General features: G+C 40.5%; 2 long non-coding RNA genes across 2 annotated transcripts in view; one reads left to right on the top strand and one right to left on the bottom strand.

Moving 5' to 3' along the window:
* Nucleotides 1-23,463, bottom strand: part of LOC144330777 (uncharacterized) — a 64,361-nt gene that overhangs the window by 39,999 nt on the left and 899 nt on the right. The gene's annotated exons all lie outside the window — the stretch shown is intronic.
* On the top strand, nucleotides 3,404-22,884 carry LOC144330779 (uncharacterized). Its single transcript, XR_013397257.1, has 2 exons — nucleotides 3,404-4,405; nucleotides 4,576-22,884. It is a non-coding gene; the product is annotated as an uncharacterized LOC144330779 (long non-coding RNA).

The raw sequence follows: 23,463 nt of genomic DNA on the forward strand, positions 1-23,463 counted from the left end.
GTAGCTCTGTAGTATAACATTTATGGTATAATTTGAAGCCAGGTAATGTGATTCCTCCAGTTTTGTCCTTTTTGTGCAGCATTTATTTGGCCATTCGGGGTCTCTTGTGGTTCCATATACATTTTGTGATTGTTTTTCTATTTCTGTGAAGACTGTCATTGGTATTTTGATAGGGATTGCATTGAATCTGTAGGTTACTTTGGGTAATAGGGACATCTTAACCATATTGATTATTCCAATCCATGGCCCTGAAATATTTTTCCATTTTTTGGTGTCCTCATAATTTCTTTCATCAGTGTCTTATAACTTTTATTATAGAGATCTTTTACTTCTTTGCTTAAGTTGATTCCTAAGTATTTTTAGGTATGGCTATTGTAAATGGGATTACTTTTTTAAATTTCTTTTTCACATTATTCACTGTTGGCATATAGAAAACAATTGCTAATTCCTTCTTGCTCAGGGGAGGTCAGTTGTTGGTCTATCAGGCCTTCAACTGATTAGAAGAGGTCCATCCACATTATGGAGAGCTATTTGCTTTACTCAAAGTCCATCAGTTTAAAAGTTAATCTCCTTTAAGAAAAATATCCCCACAGCAACATCCTGAATAATGTTTGACCAAATACCTGGGCACCGTGACTCAGCCAAGTTGACATAAAATTAATCATCCCTGGGGTCCTTAAAAAGGACCTGAATTAGGATAAGCTATGGTATCTGACACACACTCTCCCTACAGCCTCTCCCAAAGAAAGAGTCCTCCTTTCACAATGATGGAGAGGAGGTAAAAAATGGCGAAGAGTGTAGCCATCCCCTACGAGATGTCCAGAAGGTAGGCAGCAATGGATTGGATAGAAGCTTCTGAGAGAGAAGTGGGGAACTCCACCCTGACAAACCTTACTTAGTTTACAACTAAATACTTTCTAAGCTGGGTAATCCCTGTGGAACAAAACCATTGCCTCTCGTAATAAAAACTAAAACTCAGGTCAAGCACAGTGGCTCATGCCTGTAATCCCAGCACTTTGGGAGGCCAAGTCGGGTGGATCACAAGGTCCAGAGTTCAAGACCAGCCTGGACAATATGGTGAAACCCCATCTCTACTAAAAATACAAAAATTAGCAGGGCATGGTGGCAGGTGCCTGTAATCCCAGCTACTCAGGAGGCTGAGGGAGGTAAGTGCTTGAACTCGGAAGGCAGAGGTTGCAGTGAGCCGAGATCGCACCACTACACTTCAGCCTAGGCAACAGAGCGAGATTCCGTCTCAAAAAAATAACCACCAGCACTCTGGGAGGCTGAGGTGGGTGGATCACGAGGTCAAGAGATTGAGACCATCCTGACCTACATGGTGAAACCCTGTCTCTACTAAAAATACAAAAATTAGCAGGATGTAGTGGCATGTGCCTGTAGTCTCAGCTACTCAGGAGGCTGAGGCAGGAGAACTGCTTGAACCCAGGAGGCGGAGGTTGCAATGAGCCGAGATTGTGCGGCTGCACTCCAGCCTGGGTGACTGAGCAAGACTCCATTTCAAAAAAAAAAAAAAAGAAAGAAAACTAAAACTCAAGGCTCTGAGGTACGGAATGTAGGGTGACTCTCTACCTGGGAAGAAGTGACCAGGCCTTATATTCCTAAAGCTAGTACACAAGACACCTTCACCTTGGCTGCTGCCACCACTCACCACTGCTGGGGACAAGAGGACAAGGGGACAATGATTCTCTTTAATGTTATGCCTGAGTCCAGCTAGGATCCCTATAGAAATTTTTTTTTTTTTTTTTTTTTTTTGAGACCGAGTCTTGCTCTGTTGTCCAGGCTGGAGTGCAGTGGCACAATCTCAGTTCACTGCAACTTCTGTCTCCCGGGTTCAAGTAATTCTCCTGCCTCAGCCTCCCGAGTAGCTGGGATTACAGGCATGTGCCACCACGGCTGGCTAATTTTTGTATTTTTAGTAGAGACAGGATTTCACCATGTTGGACAGGCTGGTCTCAAACTCTTGAGCTCAAGTGATCTGCCCGCCTTGGCCTCTCAAAGTGCTGGGAAGACAAGGATGAGCCAACATGCTGGGCTGATTTCTGTAGTAATTCTAAGGAGAATTTAATAAAAAATCAGGGTGATTTTAAAGGCAAGCAAACAAAAAACACTACAGAAGTAACAGCTTGATAACATGTAATGCTCACTCTGTGGTGCTCTCAGGCCCGATACTGTCTGATCCCTGGGCTGACTTTAGGTGATGGGACCTCTCAAACTGGAACCCAAAGATCTCACAGCTTTCAGAGCAGAAAGTCAGGACAGTGAGGCTCATAGACCGAGTTCTTCTTCCCTTACTGTTACTTTGAAATTCATTCTTTGTTTTTGCATTTTGTTGTCTCTAAAACAGGGTTAATTGAAATAAAATTAATCAAAAAGGATAAAGGAAGGAGGAAAATGGAAGAGAGAGAGAGGAAGGAAGAAAGGAAAGAAAGGAGGAAGGAAGGAAGAAAAGAAGGAAGGGGAGGGAGGCAGGGAGGAAAAGGAGAAGGAAAGATGAAAGAAAGAGAAAGAAAGAAAAAAAGGAAAAATAAAAAAAGAAATAAAAGGAAGGAAGTAGAAGTACAAAGAATAAAAAAGAGAAGGAAAGAAATTCTTAAAAACGGTGAGATCCTATTCAATTTAAAATCTGGAATACAAAACTTTTTGTACCTACAAGTCATTCATTGCTTCCACAGCAGTGAATTTCACCCACCAAATTTTGTCTGGTGCACAGATGTCCTATTTGCTTTGCTAATGGAAGAAATACTCTTCTCTTTCTTTGTTCACTTAACAGTAAACTTAATAAAGGTGTTGGATATTATTGCTTTCTAAAATGCAATTGCTAGTTAATTTTTGCAGTTTAGCATCTGCTTCACAGTAACATTAAAAAACTGAGTTCTTGAGTGTAAGCATCATCAAAAATAAATGCTTTTGTTTTGCAAAGTAATTTCCTTTGTAAACTCACAAATCTTTTGGACCACATGCTTCTGCAACAGCTGTACAGGTATCAGACCAGACTCTATTACACATTTGCCTTTAATTGTCCGTAAGCAGCTTTCTTCCTTCCTAACAGCATCATTAAGAGATTTTATCTATATTGTGTGTCAGAAATCATTTGCAGTGGGCCGTGGGACCCTGTTCTGGCCATTCAAAGGCCGTATCTCTCTTCACAGAGCGAAGAGTCCTGGGGCTAACGGGACTTGCCCTTAGAATGACCAGGCTTTTCAAGAACCAGCTGAGCACACAGCCATGCCAGACAAATGACAATAATATAATAATACAATAATTATGCACATGTTCATGTACTTTATATGTGTGTGTTTGTGTGTTTATATATATATATATTTATATATATATATATAAATATATATAAATATATATATATATATATATATATTTTTTTTTTGAGATGGAGTCTCGCTCTGTCTCCCAGACTGGAGTGCAGTGGCGCGACCTCAGCTTACTGCAAGCTCTGCCTCCCGGGTTCACGCCATTCTCCTGCCTCAGCCTCCTGAGTAGCTGGGACTACAGGTGCCTGTCACTACACCCGGCTAATTTTGTTTTCGTATTTTTTGAGATGGAGTCTCATTCTGTTGCCTAGGCTGGAGTGCAGTGGTGCAATTTTGGCTCACTGCAGCCTCTACCTCCCGGGTTCAAGTGATTCTCCAACCTCTGCCTCCCAAGTATCTGGAATTACAGCCACACGCCCAGGTAATTTTTGTAACTTAGTAGAGACGGGGGTTTCACCATGTTGGCCAGGCTGGTCTCAAACTTCTGACCTCAAGTGATTCACCCACCTCGGCCTCCCAAAGTGCTGTTGATTACAGGTGTGAGTCACTGTGCCCAGCCATATTATTAAAATACAAATATAACTATACATTTGAAATTATACTCTGCAGTACTTAATTTCTGTTATATAAATGGTTTTATTTAAAAATAGCAGCCGAGGTGGGAGGATCACTTGAGGCCAGGAGTTCAGAACCAACTTGAACAACATAGTAAGAACCCATCTCTACAAAAAATTAACAAATCAAACATTTAACCTATGGGCATGTGTCTGTAGTCCTAGCTACTTGGGAGGCTGAGGCAGGAGGATCGCTTGAGCCCAGGAGTTCCAGGCTGCAGCGAGCTCAGTGGATTTGCTCTTGACTGTGCTGTCGGTATTCCTTCGCCAGTGAGTGTGTGGGGAGGAGGGGGCTCTTTGGAGGTGTGGAGATGGATCTCGGCCAGGTGGACTGGGATGTCTACATGCAGGATGGAGCGGCCCCTGGACGTGTGAAACAGACCGGGCTTGGGAAGAGTAAAGCTGGACCTGAGACCCACTAGCTCCATGTCTTCTTGTTTGACATGGAATTCTAAGGAGTCTGCGAATTTTAATCTGAATATGGGCTTCCAGGTCATTATGAAGGTAAGATGATATGGCATCTTTTTTTAAATAATTTGCTAAATTGATTTATAATCTTTGAATATGTGTAAAGATGCTATGCTGATGTCCATTTTACCCCAGACCCTGGCAAACATTACGGCTGGGGAATGGATGGTTACGAGTCTTTTGAAAAGTTTAATCTTTGCTTGTAGATCCAGTCATTTACCACGAGGGGGCAATAGCAACCCGCACAATGAATGCCAAGCTCCAAGCAAGGTGTGGATTCTCCACTGATTTCCCGGGCCAAAGAATTTTCGTTTTAGAAATATTGTGATGAAGTTTCATTTTTATGTGATGAAAATGTTTTAAAATTGATTGTCATGATGGTTGCACAACTCTGTGAATGTACTAGGAGCCATTTGATTGTACAATTTAAATAGAGAATTGTATAATATGTAAATTTTATCTCAATAAAGCTGTTTTATATATATAAATATATATACATCTGTGTGTGTGTGCATATAGTTATTTCACCCAAAATCCTGCCTCCAGAAAGACCCACATTAAATAGATCATGATGGATCCCTCTTGTTTCAAAAATAAATGGTATTTTGTTTATTTCTAAAAGTTAATACAAGTACTGTAAATGGTAGACCTATGGATATTTTTCTTTTTATATATATTTTTTATTTAAAAAGAGAAATGCTCATAAATGTTACTTTCTTTTAAAGTTGGAGAAGAATTCTTTATCCTACTCTGTGATCAGGGTTATCTGAGGATCTTTGCTGTCAGAGAAACTGAAATGGAGTCAAATTGTGAAAAGAAGATTAGTGACAGGACTAAGAACTGCAAAGGAAGATCACATAAATACTCAAACAGGAAAAGCCAAATCACTGCCTTGGGCTTTGAAAGAGATTCGTTGGGTTTTTGTCTACAAGAAAAGATAAATATTGTTGGAATTAAATCTCTCTCTCCTCACTGCCCCCAACCCACTCCCACTGCACCACACTTGGCCACGTGTGACTCCTGAGGAATACCTGCAATTGTAAGACCAGGAGTATATCAGGTTCTTGCCAATAGACAGTCCACTGGAACATGTCCTAGTTAGGCAATCACTGAAATTATATTGCAACTCTGGAGGGGAAATATGGATGGAACTGAGGTGCCACAATATGATAACTACGTAATCTGCTCATCTTCACCTTGTCCGACCTTTTAAAATGCAAATCAAGCATAAAAGAAATTAAACTTCAACAGTTATTTATCATTTCTCTTATCCATTCATATCCAATGATTAATAGGGATGCTGAAGCTGGGTGTGGTGGCTCACACCTGTAATCCCAGCACTTTGGGAGGCCGAGGCCAGTGGATCACCTGAGGTCAGGAGTTGGAGACCAGCCTGACCAACATGGTGAAACCCTGTCTCTACTAATAATACAAAAAAAAATAATAATAATAAAACTCATGGTAGAGCACGCCTGTAATCTCAGCTACTCAGGAGGCTGAGGCAGGAGAATCGCTTGCACTTGGGAGGCGCAGGTTGCAGTGAGCCGAGATGGTGCCATTGCACTCCAGCCTGTGCTACAAGAGCTAAACTCTGTCTCCCCAAAAAAAAATAAAATAAATAAAATAAATTAAATAATAAAAAATAAGGATGCTGATCAGAGCATTAAAAGTTCTCATTTGAAACAAATGAAAACAATAAATCTAGACTATACATTGCTCAATCCCCTATAGACCTCATAATAAACATGCATTTGGATTAGTGATTGAAGTACAGAATATTTTCCACACAAATCTGCTCACAACAGCCTTCCTTTCCATGACACTTGCTGGGTACAAATTCCAGTTCCTCCAATAGACACATTTGTAATATCTCTGTGTGTACATTTTAGTGTAATAACAATATCCACACAATAGGGTATGAATATGAGTTGATGAATGTAAAGCATTTAGAATAGTGTCTGTATATAAAGCAAAAATGTAACAGGTTGCTGCCATTGTTGTTGCTATGATTAATTGCTAGGAATTGTTAGACACACTGTCAAACAGTGTGGAAGAAAACTTGCTTTCTTAAATCCAAGATACAGAGTCATTGAAACATTCACTCATTTTTATCCTCTCAGGCTTCACCTGGAAGGGAAGTTTATGATCCAAGAACCTCAAAGGAAGGCCTTTGGAAAAAGTAAGAAATGGTATTGCATCTTATCTTTTCAAGGAAACATTCTTCTTTTCTTTTCTTTTCCTTTCTTTTTTCTTTTTTGAGACCGAGTTTCACTCTTGTCACCCAGGCTGGATTGCAATGGTATAATCTCTGTTCACTGCAACCTCCACCTCCTTGGTTCAAGTGATTCTCCTGTCTCAGCCTCTCCAGTAGTTGGGATTATAGGCGCCGGCCACCACGCCCAGCTAATTTTTGTATTTTTTGTAGAGATAGGGTTTACCATGTTGGCCAGATTGGTCTCAAACTCCTGATCTCAGATGATCTGACTGCTTCAGCCTCCCAAAGTGCTGGGGTTACAGGCATGAGCCAATGTGCCAGGCCTCAAGGAAGTGTTTTTCTACCATTGTTTAATTACTATCATGTTCCCTACAGAAGAGCTTTTCCAATCCCACTCCTAAATTCCAAATGATATAAAATATCTGTTTTTCAAATAAAGCTAAAATGAATTCTGCTTTGTTGTGGGACATTGCAACACTGATTGAGAGAACTGGAGATACTACAGAATTTGGACAAATTAGAACTGAAATTTACAGAGCTAAAAGTTCATGAGACTCTTGGCAGGGTGGAGCTGGTTTTCTGGGTGAGGAAATGTGATACCCCACCACCTGATGGGATTGGCTAACCTGTAAAGTACAAGGAGTTTGGCTCTCAGACTTCTAAACTCCTCTTGCTGTGTTGCCAACTCCACAACTTGGCTACGTCTCTTCTATTAAAGCAATGTTGTATTTTATAGAATCAAAATGTTACAAATCCCAAAGATAGAAGTTTGTTTCTCTCCAGTGTTTTAAAATATCTGTGAGTGAGCTTGGGTGTGTTGGCTCATGCCTGTAATCCCAGCATTTTGGGAGGCTGAGGCGGGTGGATCACCTGAGGTCAGGAGTTCGAGACTAGCCTGGTCAATATGGTTTAATCACCTCTCTACTAAAAATACACAAATTGGCCGGGGGGACGTGGCTCACGCCTGTAATCCTAGCACTTTGGGAGGCCAAGGCAGGTGAATTCCCTTAGCTCAGGAGTTCGAGACCAGCCTGGGCAACACGATGAAACCCCATCTCTCCTAAAGTACAAAAAATTAGCCAGGTATGGTGACATGTGCCTGTAGTCCCAGCTATTCAGGAGGCTGAGGCAGGAGAATCGCTTGAACCCAGGAAGTGGAGGTTGCAGTGAGCTGAGATCGCACCACTGCACTCCAGCCTGGGTGACAGAGTGAGGTTCCATCTCTAAAAACAAACAAACAAAAACAAAAAAAATTAGCTGAGTGTGGTGGCACACGCCTGTAATCCCAGTTACTCAGGAGGCCAAGGCAGGATAATCACTTGAACCTGGGAGGCAGAGGTTGCAGTGAGTCGAGATCCTGCTACTGCACTTCAGCCTGGGTGACAGAGCGAGACTCTGTCCCAAACAACAACAACAACCACCACAACAACAATAAATATCCAGGAGTGGAATCGTGGCTCCATAGTGTCATTAATGACTCAAGTTGCTGTCTCTTTGCTCTGATATCCTCAGGAGGGTTCTTCTATCCCATGGCTTAACATGGCTACTGAAGCTCCAGCCTTTACATCTGCCTTCCAGGTCACGGGAAAGAATAGGGGAAAGAAAGCAACCTTCTCCCTTTGAAGAGACTTCCAGGAAGCCCCCTGAATATTGTTTTCTTTCAGTTGGCTGTAACTTAGTCTCATAGTCTTCCTAGCTACAATGGATACTGGCAAATTCAGTTCCTTAACAGTATAGTCAGGAACCCAGCAAAAATTGGGATTTTGTTCGAAAGAGTAGAGAAGGGGATGAATGCATGTTGAAGTAGGCAGTACAATCCATTCATCTTTCTTAAATAGTCCAGTTTTCTCAGTGCCCTTCCTGTTCCTCAACACTTTTTCTCAGAAAGGAATCTAAAACTCACTCCATTGTGTAAGAGATTGATAAAGGATAAAAGTATTAGCACTACCTAAGGAATTTGCATCTTAATGGGCTTAAAGACTGAATACAGTTATTGCATTTTACTAGTAAAATTTCAAGGGAGAGTAAAGGAAGTGAAGGGAGTAAAGGTAGCATTTGATAGGAACAGTATAAAATCGCAGCACAGACACAACTCGGCTTTTGCCATAGGCCAGTCAGTTTGCATTAAAAGTTGTAATGCTACCTTCAACTTCAGCTCCACTGATACAAAGAGAGTCCTGCTTATGTGAAATAGCTGCTCTCAGATTGGAAGAAATTCTATGTGTTCTCAGAGTCACGAGTCAATTCTCTAAACGGATTGCGGTCTCTAAGTTTACAGCAGTGGCTCTCAAACTTTCGTCGTACATCAGAATTGCCTGGACAACTGGATAAAACACAGACTGAGAGTTTCTTATGCTGTAAATTTTGAGTTCAACCTAAGAATTTGCTTTTCTAACAAGTTCCCAGGTGATGTCATTACAAGCTCAAGTTTGAGAACCACTGGTTTATGATACGTTCATCTTTTCCTTGTTAATAAGGGCACCATGAGTCATTACCCATCATTCATCTCACATTTAATGAAAGAGAATTTTACCTTCTGAAAAGAAAAAGCTTAAGTTCTTTATAACCATCTGAATATGAAACATCACGTGCCTAGCGTGTTCTGATGGCCCACATACCTGTCTCCCTCCAAAAACATATAGAAAAGTGTTATAAATGCATATATTATATTGAAATGTTCCATTTTGATCATTCTCTTGCACCATTACATTTCAATATTATATTTCAGACACAGAGAACAAATTGGAATTTCGAGAAACTGCCAGTAAATGAAGGGCATAGTAAAAATTCAAGACAGCTTGGGTCAGATGATACAGGAGAGAAGATGAATGACTTTCTCAAAATGGAAACATCCTGCCTCCACTGCTGAATCACTATGATCTTATCATAAGGAAGAATGATCCTGGGACCTAAATCGAAAGTAGTTTGGTGTATTTATGAAGTGATGCTAAAATTAATGGATACAATATCCCCTTCAAAACCGAGTGAGAATAGAGCTGGAAAATGCTTAATACAAATCTGGATTCTTCTGCAAATAAATACAAATTGTATGGTTAAATGACTGTATTACTCCTCCCTGCCTATCCATCTTAGGCACGCTGCCCCACCTCAGTGAGCCTCAGTCTTTTCATCTGTGAAATGAGTGTTCTCAACTGGACAAGCTCTAATGACTGTCCCTTTTCTAACATTTGTTGCTTCACTAAAGAGTGTGCAAGGGACGTTCTTGTGTGAGTGCACAGGGGGCTTATTCTATTTGTAACATCAACCGGCGGCGCTTCTAAGTCCTAGTCAGTTCACTGCCATTTAGGGTTAACGATGCCTTTTTCTTTGAAACACGGAGAGTGTTCAGGACAAATAGAATGATAAAAATAGAACAATTAATCATGTTTTAACAGAAATTTACACAAGAAACATGCCTCTCTTACTTGAAACCTTCATCCCACGACCACCAGCTCCACTGAACAAGCCCTCATTGTAGATGATCTTCTGCCTTTTCCAAACAATATCACAGAATATTTGAAGTGGCAATTGTTATTTGTAATCATGTTATAATAATTTCTTTCTTCTTTTTTTTTTGAGACCGAGTCTCGCTCTGTTGCCCAGGCTGGAGTGCAGTGGTGCCATGTTGGCTCACTGCAACCTCTGCGTCCTGGGTTCTAGCGATTCTCCTGCTTCAGCCTCTCAAGTAACTGGGACTACAGGCACCCGCCACCACACACCCGGCTAATTGTTGTATTTTTATTAGAGACGGGGTTTCACCATGTTGTCCAGGCTGGTCTCAAACTCCTGATCTCGAGTGCGCTATAATTTCTTACAATTTGTGATAATTAACTAAATCAATCCATTACATATGGGGAGAGTCCGAAATGCCCTCGGCACTCTTTCTTCTGTTGTTTCTTGGTGAGCTCCTCCAAATCCCGGAAGACTCAACTCAGCCGTCAGCTCTGGGAAACCCTCTCCACTGCCACCCCCGGCCACCCCAGCCTATGTGTTGCCTAACCCTTGGGCTGGCCTCTGTCGCTGTATTTAGCTTACAGAATTATAATAATCTGTTTATATAACTGCTTCCTCCACTTAACTGTAAGTTCCGCGAAGTCGCCTTGAAATCTCCTATATCTCACACAGGCCACACTTACTAAGTATTCTTGGAACAACGGGAGGAATGAATAAGCTGAGAGGGTGCGTGGAGATTGTCCCTTCGAGGCAGAGCATAAGAGTGTAAACACAGTTAAAACTTCTACTGTGGGGAAAAGAACCGCTTTATCAGGAAACAGGAGTCTACTTAGCTCTAAAGAATCTGCATCCTGGGCCAAATGACTTTGTAGGTCTTTCCATCAACACATTTTGATACTAGCAAAATGTTATTATATTTATATCAAGAAAAGTTTTGGACACTGAGACCTAGATCACAAGCATCAGGAATGGCTTAAAGGTGTTCAGAGTATATAATAATAAGAGCAAGGGTAGATAATGAATGAAACGTGTTCGCATATCATTGTTTTATCATTTTTACCCCAGCCTGGTAACATGGGTGTTACTATGTCAGTTTGGCTGGTGGAGAAAGGGCAGCTCAAGGAATGTAGGGGACCTGCCCAAGCTCAGGTGCACAGTAAGTGGTGGACTAGAAGTCTACTTGGATTTTTTTGTTCCAGATGCAATGTTCTCTATTCTTTCAGGCATAATTTTCAAAGGAGAAGTAGCTTCAAAAACTGGACGCATATCTGGTGGGAAAAGAGAGGGAGTATGTTGCATGTCAGCCTTTCTCAGTCCTTCCAAGTGGCTTCATAGAGAACTTGGTTCTACAACCCCACGTCATGGTTTCTTTACTCCTGTCCCCATATTTCATCTCTGAGTTTCTGTGTGGCTCTGGGAGCAAGAACCCAGAGACACAGGATCCTAAACTGATGTCCCTAACTGCCAACTCTACACTAATGGCTTTGGACAGAGGCTTCTCTATGGTGAATCACCCTCCAATTGCCAGTGAGTCAAACCACTAAACTCTAATCTTTAATTCATATTTTATAAACAGTTTCATTCACTCAGACGTCTTTAATTTAAAAGCCAGGGGGCAATGGCCACAGCACCTGCAAGAAGTTCCCTCACAGAGAGAAAGGAGAATGGAAAAACAAAGCTTATGTCCCTTTTCCTTCTCCTTCTCAGGAAAAATCACTATGAATGTACCACCCTCTCCTCCTTCCCTGCCCAGGCTGTCACCTCTAGGGCTCCTCAAAGACTAGAGGTGGGTACCGCAAAGGGCATTTGCAATCTGTCCTGTTATCTCTTAGATTAGCCTGGAGACAGGACTTATCATAAACCTTTATTATAGCAGTGGTAAAGAAATTCCACAGGTATGGAACTGGAAAGATCCTGCCTGGCTTTCAACAGGACCTCCCTGGGTAGAGAAGGAAGAAAAGGATTTGATTTTATGCTTCTTCAGAGCCCATGTCTGAGACCCTAATGAAACTTTCTATTGATACATCTGGATTGTTCTTTTGTCTAAAGAGGGAGAAGGGCTTGATTTACTGTCCAAGGCACAGAGGAACAGAAGAGCAGCGTGGTCTGTATTTCCTGCTCTGACCTTATTTGCTCTCTGTATGTCAAAATTGTTCCTGGTGGGGCCTCCCTGCACACAGCTTTTATGACAACATGCTGAAATGGGGTTGTCTATAGCACTCCCCACCTTGTGTTTCCTTTTATCACTTCTCTCAAACATTCTCGTGTGTTTACCCTCAACTTCCAACTGTCCACCTGCCGGGGTCTGTCTCATCTGCGAAAGCAACCTCCACTCCTGTCTGCACGCTAAAATCAATGTGAGAATGGCTTTGTTCCATTTTACGTATGACCAGTGAGACCAGTTCCGATTCTCCTGCTCTCAGATGTGGACATCTGACCTTATCACCTTTGAACACCCATGCCACAGTGAACTTTGCAGCGCTAGCGTATGACTTGAGCAGGGCCAGCGTGTGACCTGAGCAAGGCCATTATACTCTTCTCTGATTTTGCATATCTGGGTGCTGAAAGAGGTTCAGGAAAATGTAGATTTGAAACTGATTATAGAAAGAACATGTGATTGAAGCCAGCTCTATTCAACTGGGCATTTCAGCTGCCTAAACCAATAGATTAAATTATATATATATATATATACACACACACATATATATATGTGTATATATATATATTGTTTTTAAAGAATAACCTAGACACAATGAACCACTATCCACAATGATTTGCCTTCGGTATGTACCTCTCTTGCATCGTCCTTATTTAACTCTGCCAGATGTGACCTCAAAGTTATTTACAGACTTCCATGCTCATAGATTCCTGGATGAGGTTTTATATTCCCCCTAGTTTTAAGTAGTTTTCTCATGTTGCTCATCCCTCTGGTTCTGCTTTTGCTTTATAAATATGTTAGAGAGGCCGGGCACAGTGGGTCCCGCCTGTAATCCCAGCACTTTGGAAGGCTGAGGTGGGGGGATCTCCTGAGCCCAGGAGTTTGAGACAGCCTGGGCAACATAGTGAAACCCTGTCTCTACCAAGAAATGCAAAAATTAGCAGATGTGGTGGCACATGTCTATAGTCCCAACTACATGGGAGACTGAGGCAGGAGGATTACTTCAGCCCAGGAGGAGGAGGCTGATGTGAGCTATGATGGCACCATTGCATTCCAGCCTGGGTGACAGAGTGAAACCCCATCTCAGAAACAAAAGCAAACAAACCAACAACAACAACAAAATCTCACAAAACAAAGCAAAAAGCAAATATGTTTGAAAGCCCCGCTTCTGATTTTCCAGTTATTCCAGGCCATTGAAGCCCACCACCCTATTTTCATTCTGTCACATCCAACTCCTGGTTTTCTTTCTTTTTTTGAGACAGAGTTTCGTTCTTGTCACCTAGGCTAGACTGCAATGGCGTGATCTCGGCTCACTGCAACTTCTGCCTTCTGGGTTCAAGTGTTTCTTCTGCCTCAGCCTCCTGTGTAGCTGGGATTATAGGCACTTGCCACCATGTCCAGTTAATTTTTTGTATTTTTAGTAGAGATGGGGTTTAACTATGTTGGCCAGGCTGGTCTCAAACTCCTGACCTCAGGCGATCCACGTGCCTCAGCCTCCCAAAGTGCTGAGATTACAGGCACGAGCCACACGTGCCCAGCCAAACTCCTGGTTTTCTTTGCTGGTCCCCACTTGGCCTGAAAGCACACAGCAACTCTACCTACATACACAGCTGAGATCGAATACCCATTCACAATAGAAAGTAGCTCTTGAAAAGAAAATACCTTCACCGAAGGAGTATATCCTTTTTAGTACTTCGGCTTTTTCTCTGCATTTTGAAACTGAAGACATGTTAACTGACAGGAATACAGATGATATTTCAAGCAGTGTGATGGGTCATAGGGCTTGGAAGCCTTCTTAGCATTTTTAAAGCAAGGCCACATCGATCATTTCCTGCCCTGCTCACATTCCTTTCTAAGAAAATCTGCTCTATCTATAGTCTCGCTGCCGAATGGGCCATGTTTTGAACTGCATGACCCAGTCCTCTTGGGATACAGGGTCAACCAGATGAAAGCAGAAAAGACAGACAGAAGCACCTGCATTGTTCAATATTTGACTCACACTGAAGGAGGAACAAGACAAGACTACAAAGAAAGTCCATGAATAACCACATGGAAGATTTTGAAGATTTGAAATTTTTGAAGATTTGATTTTGAACATCCATGCAAAGCCCACGTCCTAAAGCAATCTAACATCAAAGAAATAAAGTATTTCCCAACTCTGATCCCAGTGTTTGACCTAGCTAAGTGGCTCTCTGACTCTGACAACCAACCAAATAGAATCACCTGGTATGTGACATTTGGAGATTGGCTTTTGTTACTCAGCATAATGCCCTTGAGATTCATCAAAGCTATTGAAGTATTGATAGTAAATTTGTTTTGATTGCTGAGTATATTCCATGATCTTGATGTAGCACAATTTGTTTAATAGCCCAGCTATTGTGGGGCATGTTACCTGTTCCCAGTTTTGGGCTATTACAGATAAAGCCGCTAGGAAAAGTCATAGGCAGGTAAGAAGCAAAAGGGGTGAATTCTGCCATTCTCTACCTTTTGCTTCATTCAAGACCTCAGTGGACTGAATGACGTCCACCCACATCAGGGAAGACCAATCTACTTTATGAAATCTACCAATTCAAATGCTAACCTTGCCCCGAAACACCCACATGGGCATACCCAGAAATAAGGTTAAATCCAGGCACCTCCTGGCCAGTCAAGTTGATGCATGAATTTAACCATCACAACCTTTCACCATTAGATATAATGTTTGATATAGGTTTTGTCAATATTTTTTATAAAGTCGAGAATTTTCCTATTATTCCTGCCTTTCTGAGAGCTGTAATCATGAACAGGTGTTGAATTTTGTCAAATCTTCCTGTGCAACAAATTACATAGCTTTGTAATTTTTCGTCTTTCACCTATTAATATGGTGAATTACATAGATTTTCAAATATTGAACCAACCTTGCATCACTGTGTGGTCAAGGTATATAATTCTTTCTATATATTGATAATTTCTTTTTGTTAATATTTTGTTAAGGATTTTTGCGTCTATATCTATAAAGGATATTGGTCTGTAGTTTTGGGGCTTTGTATTTGTTCTCTTTTTTGGTACTGTCTTGTCTGCTTTTGGTTTCAGATTAATATAAGGTTTATAAAATAATTAAGTAATTGAGTAATGTTTTCTCTTCTATTTTCTGGAACAGGTTGTATAGAATTTGGGTTAATTATTCTGTAAATATTTGGTAGAACATTTTAGTAATACCATCTGAGCCTAGGGATTTCTATTTGGGAGGTTTTTCTTTTTTTGTATAACTTTTAGGGCTCAGAAAATAGCACCCCAAAATATGGCAGCTGGACATGATGAACTGTGGGAAAAGCCTCAAGGTTTTGGTGACCTTTCCCCCGACCTCCTATCTTTCAATCCTCTGTCTTCCTGCAAGCACAGGATGAGGCTGTTCTTTAAAGTTCCCTTATCTTCCTAGGAACTGGGCCTGCCAGAGAGAAATAAACTGCCTTGAGTCCATTTCCTGAAATTTTCTTAACCAGAGAAGATGAAAACTCAAATTACAGAGAAAGAAACTGAAAATTAAACACCATACTTAGAGCTCCGATCAACTTGGTCACACATTATCATCTGTTCTTAAGTCCCATTCAGTTTTCAAAGAGAATTGTTTACTAACCACTGTCTGAACATTGGGCCTATTTATTCCCCCTGAAAATATAATCTACTAACCTCTCAAGATGGCCACATTTCTCCCATGTCTCCTTCCCCTGTCAAGATGGATATATAAGTATCTGTACCTCATTGGGTTATTGGATAATTGTTCTGAAATTCTGCAGTGCTTATGTACATTAAATATATTTGTATGCCTTTTTCTATTAATCTTCCTTATTATAGGTTCATTTCTAGTAAATCTTTAGAGAAGAGAGGAAAGATTCCCCTTGGCCCCTAGATAACAATTCAATTTCCTAAATAGTTATAAGAATATTCAGCTATCTTTTTAATATTAAGTGAGTTGTGGTAGTTTATGCTTTTCAAGAAATGGTTCCATTTCAGCCGGGCACAGTGGCTTACACCTGTAATCCCAACACTTGGGGGCCGAGGCAGGCACCTGAGGTCAGAAGTTCAAGACCAGCCTGGCCAATATGGTGAAACCCTGTCTCTACTAAAAATACAAAAATTAGCCGGACACGGTGGTGGGCACCTGTAATCCCAACTACTTGGGTGACTGAGGCAGGAGAATTACTTGAGCCCAGGAGGCAGAGGTTGCAGTGAGCAGAGATTATGCCACTGCACTCCAGCCTGGGTGGCAGAGAGAGACACCATCTCTTAAAAAAAAAAAAAAAAGTCTAAGATGGCTTTTCATTCTTATCTCCCAGGCTGGAGTGCAATGGCATGATCTTGGCTCACTGCAAACTCTGCCTCCTGGGTTCAAGCAATTCTCACGGATGAGTAGAATCAACATTGTGCAAATGATTATACTGCCAGAAGTAATCTACAAATTCAATGCAATCCCCATCAAAATACATACTACCATCATTCTTCACAGAATTAGAGAAAACAATTCTAAAATTCATATGAAACCATAAAAGAGCCTGCATAGCCAAAGCAAGACTAAGCAAAAAGAACAAATCTAGAAGCATCACACTATAGTATACTATACTATAAAGCTATAGTCACCAAAACAGCATGGTACTATTATAAAAATAGACACATAGACCAATGGAACAGAATAGAGAACTCAGAAATAAACCTAAATACTTATAGCCAACTAATCTTTGACAAAGCAAACAAAAACATAAAGTGGGGAAAGGACACCATTTCAATAAATGCTGCTGACATAATTGGCTAACCACATGTATGGGAATGAAACTGGATTCTCATCTCTCACCTTACACAAAAATCAACTCAAGATGGATTAAGGACTTCAACCTAAGACCTGAAACTATAAAAATTCTAGAAGATAACATTGGAAAAACATTGGCTTAGGCAAGGATTTCATGGCCAAGAAGCCAGAAGAAAATGCAACAAAAACAAAGATAAATAGCTGGGACCTAATTAAACTAAAGAGCTTTTGCATAGCAAAAGGAGCAGTCAGCAGAGTAAACAGACAGCCCCACAGAGTGGGAGAAAATCTTCACAATCTGTGCATCTGACAAAGGACTAATATCCAGAATCTACCAGGTACTCAATCAAATCAGTAAGAAAAAAACAATCCCATCAATAAGTGGACTAAGGACATGAACAATTTTCAAAAGAAGATATACAAATGGTCAACAAACATGAAAAAATGCTCAACATCATTAATTATTAGCAAAATGCAAATCAAAACCATGATTCAACACCACCTTACTCCTGCAAGAATGGCCATAATAAAAAAGTAAAAAAACAGTAGATGTTGGTGTGCATGTGGTGAACAGAGAACATGTCTACACTGCTGGTAGGAATGCAAACTAGTATAGGCACTATGGAAAACAGTGTGGAGATTCCTTAAAGAACTGAAAGTTGAACTGCCATTTGATCCAGCAATCCCACTACTGGGTATCCACCCAGAGGAAAAGAAGTCATTATTTGAAAAAGATACAATTCACAATTGGAAAATCATGGAAATAACCCAAGCACCCATCAATCAATGAGTGGATAAAGAAACTGTAGTATACATATATCTGATGGAATACTATGCAGCCATGAAAAGGAATGAATTAACAGCATTTGCAGTGATCTGGGTGAGACTGGAGACTATTATTCTAAGTGAAGTTACTCAGAAATGGAAAAACAAACATCGTATGTTCTCACTGATGTAGGATCTAAGCTATGAGAACACAAAGACATAAGAATGATACTACGGACTTCGGGGACTTAGGTCAAGAGTAGGAGCAAGGAGGGGGAAAAAAGTCCACAAATACGGTGCAGTGTATACTGCTCAGGTGATGGGTGCACCAAAATCTCACAAATCACCACTAAAGAACTTATTCATGTAACCAAATACCACTTGTTCCCCAATAACCTATAGAAAAAAAACAACAAATGTCTGATTCTATATAGCGAATCCTAGTTTGATTAATATTTTCATGGTGCATCTTTTGTATCCTTTCACTTTTAGCCTATTTATATTGTTATATTTGAAGTGTGTTTCTTGAAGAGACGATATAGTTAGGTCATGTTTGCTTTTCTCTTTTTTTGAGATGGAGTTTCGCTCTTGTTGACCAGGCTGGAGTGCAATGTCGTCATCTCAGCTCACTTCAACTTCCGCCTCCTGGGTTCAAATGATTCTCTTGCCTCAGTCTCTCAAGTAGCCAGAATTATAGGCATGCTCCACCATGCCCGGCTAATTTTTACACATTTAGAGATGGGGTCTCACCGTGTTGGTCAGTCTGGTCTTGAATTTCTGAATTCTAAGCAATCCACCTGTTCAGTCTCCCAAAGTGCTGGGATTACAAGGCATGAGCCACTGCGCCAAGCCTCATGTTTGGTCTTCTAATCAACTTTGTTCATTTCTGTTTTTTTAATTTTTATATTTAGAACATTTAGGTTCAACGTAATTATTGATAGGTTGGGGTTAATGTCTGTATTTAATTTTTGTTTCCTCTCTTTTTTTTCTCTGTTTCTGTTTGTTTGGGTTTTGTTGTTGTTGTTGTTGTTTTGAGACAGCGTCTTACTCTGTCATCCAGACTGAAATGCAGTGGCACTATCACAGCTCACCACAGCCTCAACTTCCAGGGCTCAAGTGATCCTCCCACCTCAGCCTCCCAAGTAGCTGGGCTGGGACTATGGGCACATGTCACCACACCTAGCTAATTTTTATGATTTTTGTAGAGATACGGTTTCACCACGTTGCCCAAACTGGTCTCAAACTCCTGGGCTCAAGCCATCTGCCACCTTAGCCTCCAAAAATGCTGGTATTCAGGCATATATCACAGCACCCGGCCTTCTTCTCCATTTTATTTTTCTGTCTCTCTGTGGGTTATGTGAACATTTTTATTTATACATAGTGTTTGTAAGTGTACATCTTTCTATAATATTTTCATTGGTTTCTCTTAGTGCCATATTCTATATATGCAGCTTTGCACGGACTACTGGCACACATATTCTATCAGTTCAAGTGAAGTGTGGAAACCTTACCTTATTTTACATGCCTTAAACTTCCTGCATTTACAATATAATTTTTAAACTATTTCTTCTACATATTTTGAGAACCACATCTGACAGTGTTAACATTTTTGTTACAAATGTCACACACAATTTGGAAAACTCAAGAGTAGTTGGAAAGTCTCTTGTATTTACTTACATTTTGCTGCATACCTCAATATACATTTTTCAAGGCTCTTTCTCTCTTCCTGGTTGATGTAGTTTGTATATTTGTCCCCATCCAAATCTCATGTTGAATTGTAATCCCCAGTATTGGGGGTGTGGCGTGGTGGGAGGTGATTAGATCATGGGAGAAGATCCCTCTTGAGTGACTTGGGCCATCCCCTTAGTGATAAGTGGGCACTCACTCTGAGTTCAAAGGAAATCTGGACATTTAAAAGTGTGTGGCACCTCCCACTCTGCACTCCCTTGCTCCAGCTTTTGCCTTGTGAAGTGCCGGCTCTGCTTTACCTTCTGCCATGAGTAAAAGCTCCCTGAGGCCTCCCCCAAAGCAGACCCTGGCCACTATGATTCCTGTGAAACCTGCAGAACTGTGAGCTAATTAAACATTTTTCTAATAAATTAGCCAGTCTTAGGCATTTCTTTATAGCAATACAAGAATGGCCTAACACACTGATGTTCCAAGATCTAATTTTATCTTTTCTCTTTTGTTTAATAAATTTTCATTAGCCATTCTTGTAGTGTCAGTCAGCTGCTGATAAATTTTCTTAGCTTTCCTTCATCTCAGAAGGTCTTAATTTCCTTTCCATTTCTGAAGAATGTTTGATGTTTCCTTTTTTTCAGCATTTGAAAAATGGTGTGCCACTTCCTTCTGGCCTTTGTAGATTCTATTAATAAATCTGCTGTCTTTATTTATTTTTTATCTTTTTCTTTTTGAGACAAAGTCTTGCTCTGTTGCCCAGGTTGGAGTGCATTGGCATGATCCCAGCTCACGGCGACTTCTGCCTCCCATGTTCAAGAAATTCTTGTGCCTCAGCTTCCTGAGTAGGTGAGATTACAGGCGCCCACCACCATGCCTGGCTGATTTTTGTATTTTTTGTGGAGAAGGGGTTTCACCATACTGGCCAGGCGGGTCTCGAACTCCTGACCTCAAGTGATCTGCCTTCTTTGGTCTCGAAAAGTACCGGGATTACAGGTGTGAGCCACTGCGCCTGGCCATAAAGCTGCCATCTTTAAAACTGTTTTTCTCTTACATGTAAATGTCAATTTTTGCTGTGTACAATAATTTTCTCTGTCTTTAACTTTCAGGATTTTGATTATGATTTGCCTTGATGTGGACTTTTGTATCCTGGTTGGGGATGGCTCAGTTTATTGAATGTGTAAATTTTTGTCTTTGCACAAATTTGGAACATTTTCAGCCATTATTTCTTTGAGTACCTTCTCTGCCTCAAACTTTTTCTCCTCTCTGTCCATAATGCTAATAATACAAATATTAAATTTTTTTAAAACATCTCACAGATCTCTAAAGTTCTGTTTCTTTATTTTTTTTTCAGTCTATTTCCTCTCTGTTTTATTGAAATGGGGAAATTTCTATTATCCTGTCATCAATTCCACTTAGTTTTTTTCTCTTTCCTGCTAATGAGGCTATCAATTGAGTTCTTTTATTTGGTTCTTTTAGTGTTCTTTTCTATTTTTCAAGTTTAAACTTTCTAATTGGTTCTTCTTTACATTTTCTATTTCTTTATTGACACTTTTTAATTTTATTTGTTTCAAGTGTGTTTATACTTTATGTTAAAGCTTTTTTTTTTTTTTTTTTTTTGACAGAGTCTTACTCTGTCACCCAGGCTGGAATGCAGTGGCACCATCTCTGTTCACTGCAAGCTCTGCCTCCTGGGTTCACACCATTCTCCTGCCTCAGCCTCCTGAGTAGCGGGGACTACAGGTGCCCACCACCACGCCCGGCTAATTTTTTGTATTTTTAATAGAGACGAGGTTTCCCCGTGTTAGCGAGGATGGTCTCAATCTCCTGACCTTGTGATCCGTCTGCCTCGGCCTCCCAAAGTGCTGGGATTATAGGCGTGAGCCACCGCGCCCGGCCTAAAGCATCCTTTTTATGAAGACTGCTTTAAAATCTTTGTCAGATAATTCTAGTATATTTGTCATCTTCTTGTTTGTGTCTGTTGATTACCGTTCAGTATTCAAATTGTGGTTTTTTTTGGTTCTCATATGACAAGTAAATTGAGATTGAAACTTGGACCTTTTGAATATCATAGTAAGATATTCCAGATTTCATTTAAAGCTTCTAGTGTAGCAGGACTTCCTTGACACCATGTCAGCAAGAGAAGAGCAGTATCTCCTCATTCCTGCCAGGTGGGCTAGAAGTCCAAGATCCCTATCAGGCCTTGGCTGAGATCCAAGAGGGGTGGTGTTACTCTTTATTACTGGGATGGTAGTTTAGTATCAATAGTAGACCGCTGCTGATGCTGTCCTTGTTGAGAGGAGCATGGTGAGGGGGCCTCATCACTACAGAGTGATACTATAGATCTAATTTCTATAACTGATCACAAGACCATCACCTTTTTTTTTCTCTTATCTTTCTTTTTTTTTGTTTTTTGTTTTTTTGAGACAGAGTCTCACTCTGTTGCACAGGCTGCCGTGCAGTGGTATGATCCCAGCTCACTGCAACCTCTGCCCCATGGGCTTGCAAACAATTCTCCTGCCTCAGCCTACCAAGTAGCTGGGATTACAGGCATCCGCCACCACACCTGGATAATTTCTGTATTTTTAGTAGAAATGGGGTTTCACCATGTTGTTCAGGCTGGTCTTGAACTCCTGACCTCGCGACCCACCCTCCTCGGCCTCCCAAAGAGCTGGGATTACAGGCATGAATCGTGGCGCCCGGCCCACTAATCTTTTTTCTGCCTTCCTTCCCACGTGCTCTGTTTCTCTTGACATCTTCCAACAACCAGTTTGTCAAAGGATTCTTAATATGGTGACAAAAACCTTTGCCATCCTCACAGATCTGAGACCTTAGCAGTTTTTCTACTAAGGACTTCCATTAACATTTACTACCATGCCTAGTTTTACAAAGAAACCATAAAGAAATAAGTTAGGTTTTATTCATATATCTCCTGCTCTAATGTATACGAATAATCCAACTTCTCCCATAGTTAAAATCATAACATCTTTTTTGACCTATTCATCTAATAGAATAGGAAACCCCAAGTTCCCCAGTAAATTAGTATTAAAATTCTCAGCTCTCCAAGACGTGAGAAGAACTGGCAACAGATGGCAAGCAGGTGTGTAACCTAGCAAAGCACCAAATCGATTACCATCTTCCAACTCTGTGAACCACAGATTTTAGCTGTGAGTAAAACACCATCATATGTTGGATCAGTACTTCATAACACTCACTGTACTCCTTATGGTGGCTGCACAAGCTAGCAAGGCTTTGTTTCCAGCTGTGGCACAGTTGTTGCTTCAGAATAACGGGCTACAGAATCAGACCAGTGAATGCCCTCAGCATAGCATCATAGCCGTACTCCCTTGACAGTGAGGAAGAGTCCCTGATCATGAGTGTGAGATGTCATGACGGTGTGTATGGAGTTCTAGAAGCTCGTGGATTATAGTTCTGCCGAAACCAAGACAGACAGAAAAAGAAAATACAAATCTGGAAAAAGTATCTCTGCCAGTAAAGTCAAATCTGTGCCCTCATCATAATAGGAGTGGCCTAATGTGGGGGAAAAAAAAAAAGACACTGTTATCATCACTACTATTATCACTATCATTATTATTAAATATAAGAAATGTTGACCCAAGATATATTATTTTTATAAATATGTTTATACATTTTTATAAAAATGTTATACATTCCAGAAATATTCAATATGATATGAGAGTAAAAAAACAAAATACCTCAAATCTACAATATTATTTTAAAATGAAGAAAGGAAACTTCTTCATTTTAAGGTATTTGATATGTCACTCTGAAACAGCTTTAAATGGACAAAGATAACAATGAATGATTGTATCTATTACTCTGTTACGGCTTTATTGAACGTATGGCATGCCCACAGTGTACTATAGATAATACAGCTAGTACCTCCCCTTAGGGACTAGTTACCTACACTTAAGACCGCAGGCAGATTCTTACTCATTTAAGGGATCTATCTGGAAATAACTTATAGCACTTATCCTTCCCCACTGTCTAGCCCTGCCTAAATGCCTCAAAAACAACAACAT

This window comes from Macaca mulatta, chromosome 8 (assembly GCF_049350105.2).
Source record: "Macaca mulatta isolate MMU2019108-1 chromosome 8, T2T-MMU8v2.0, whole genome shotgun sequence".
NCBI lineage: Eukaryota > Metazoa > Chordata > Mammalia > Primates > Cercopithecidae > Macaca > Macaca mulatta.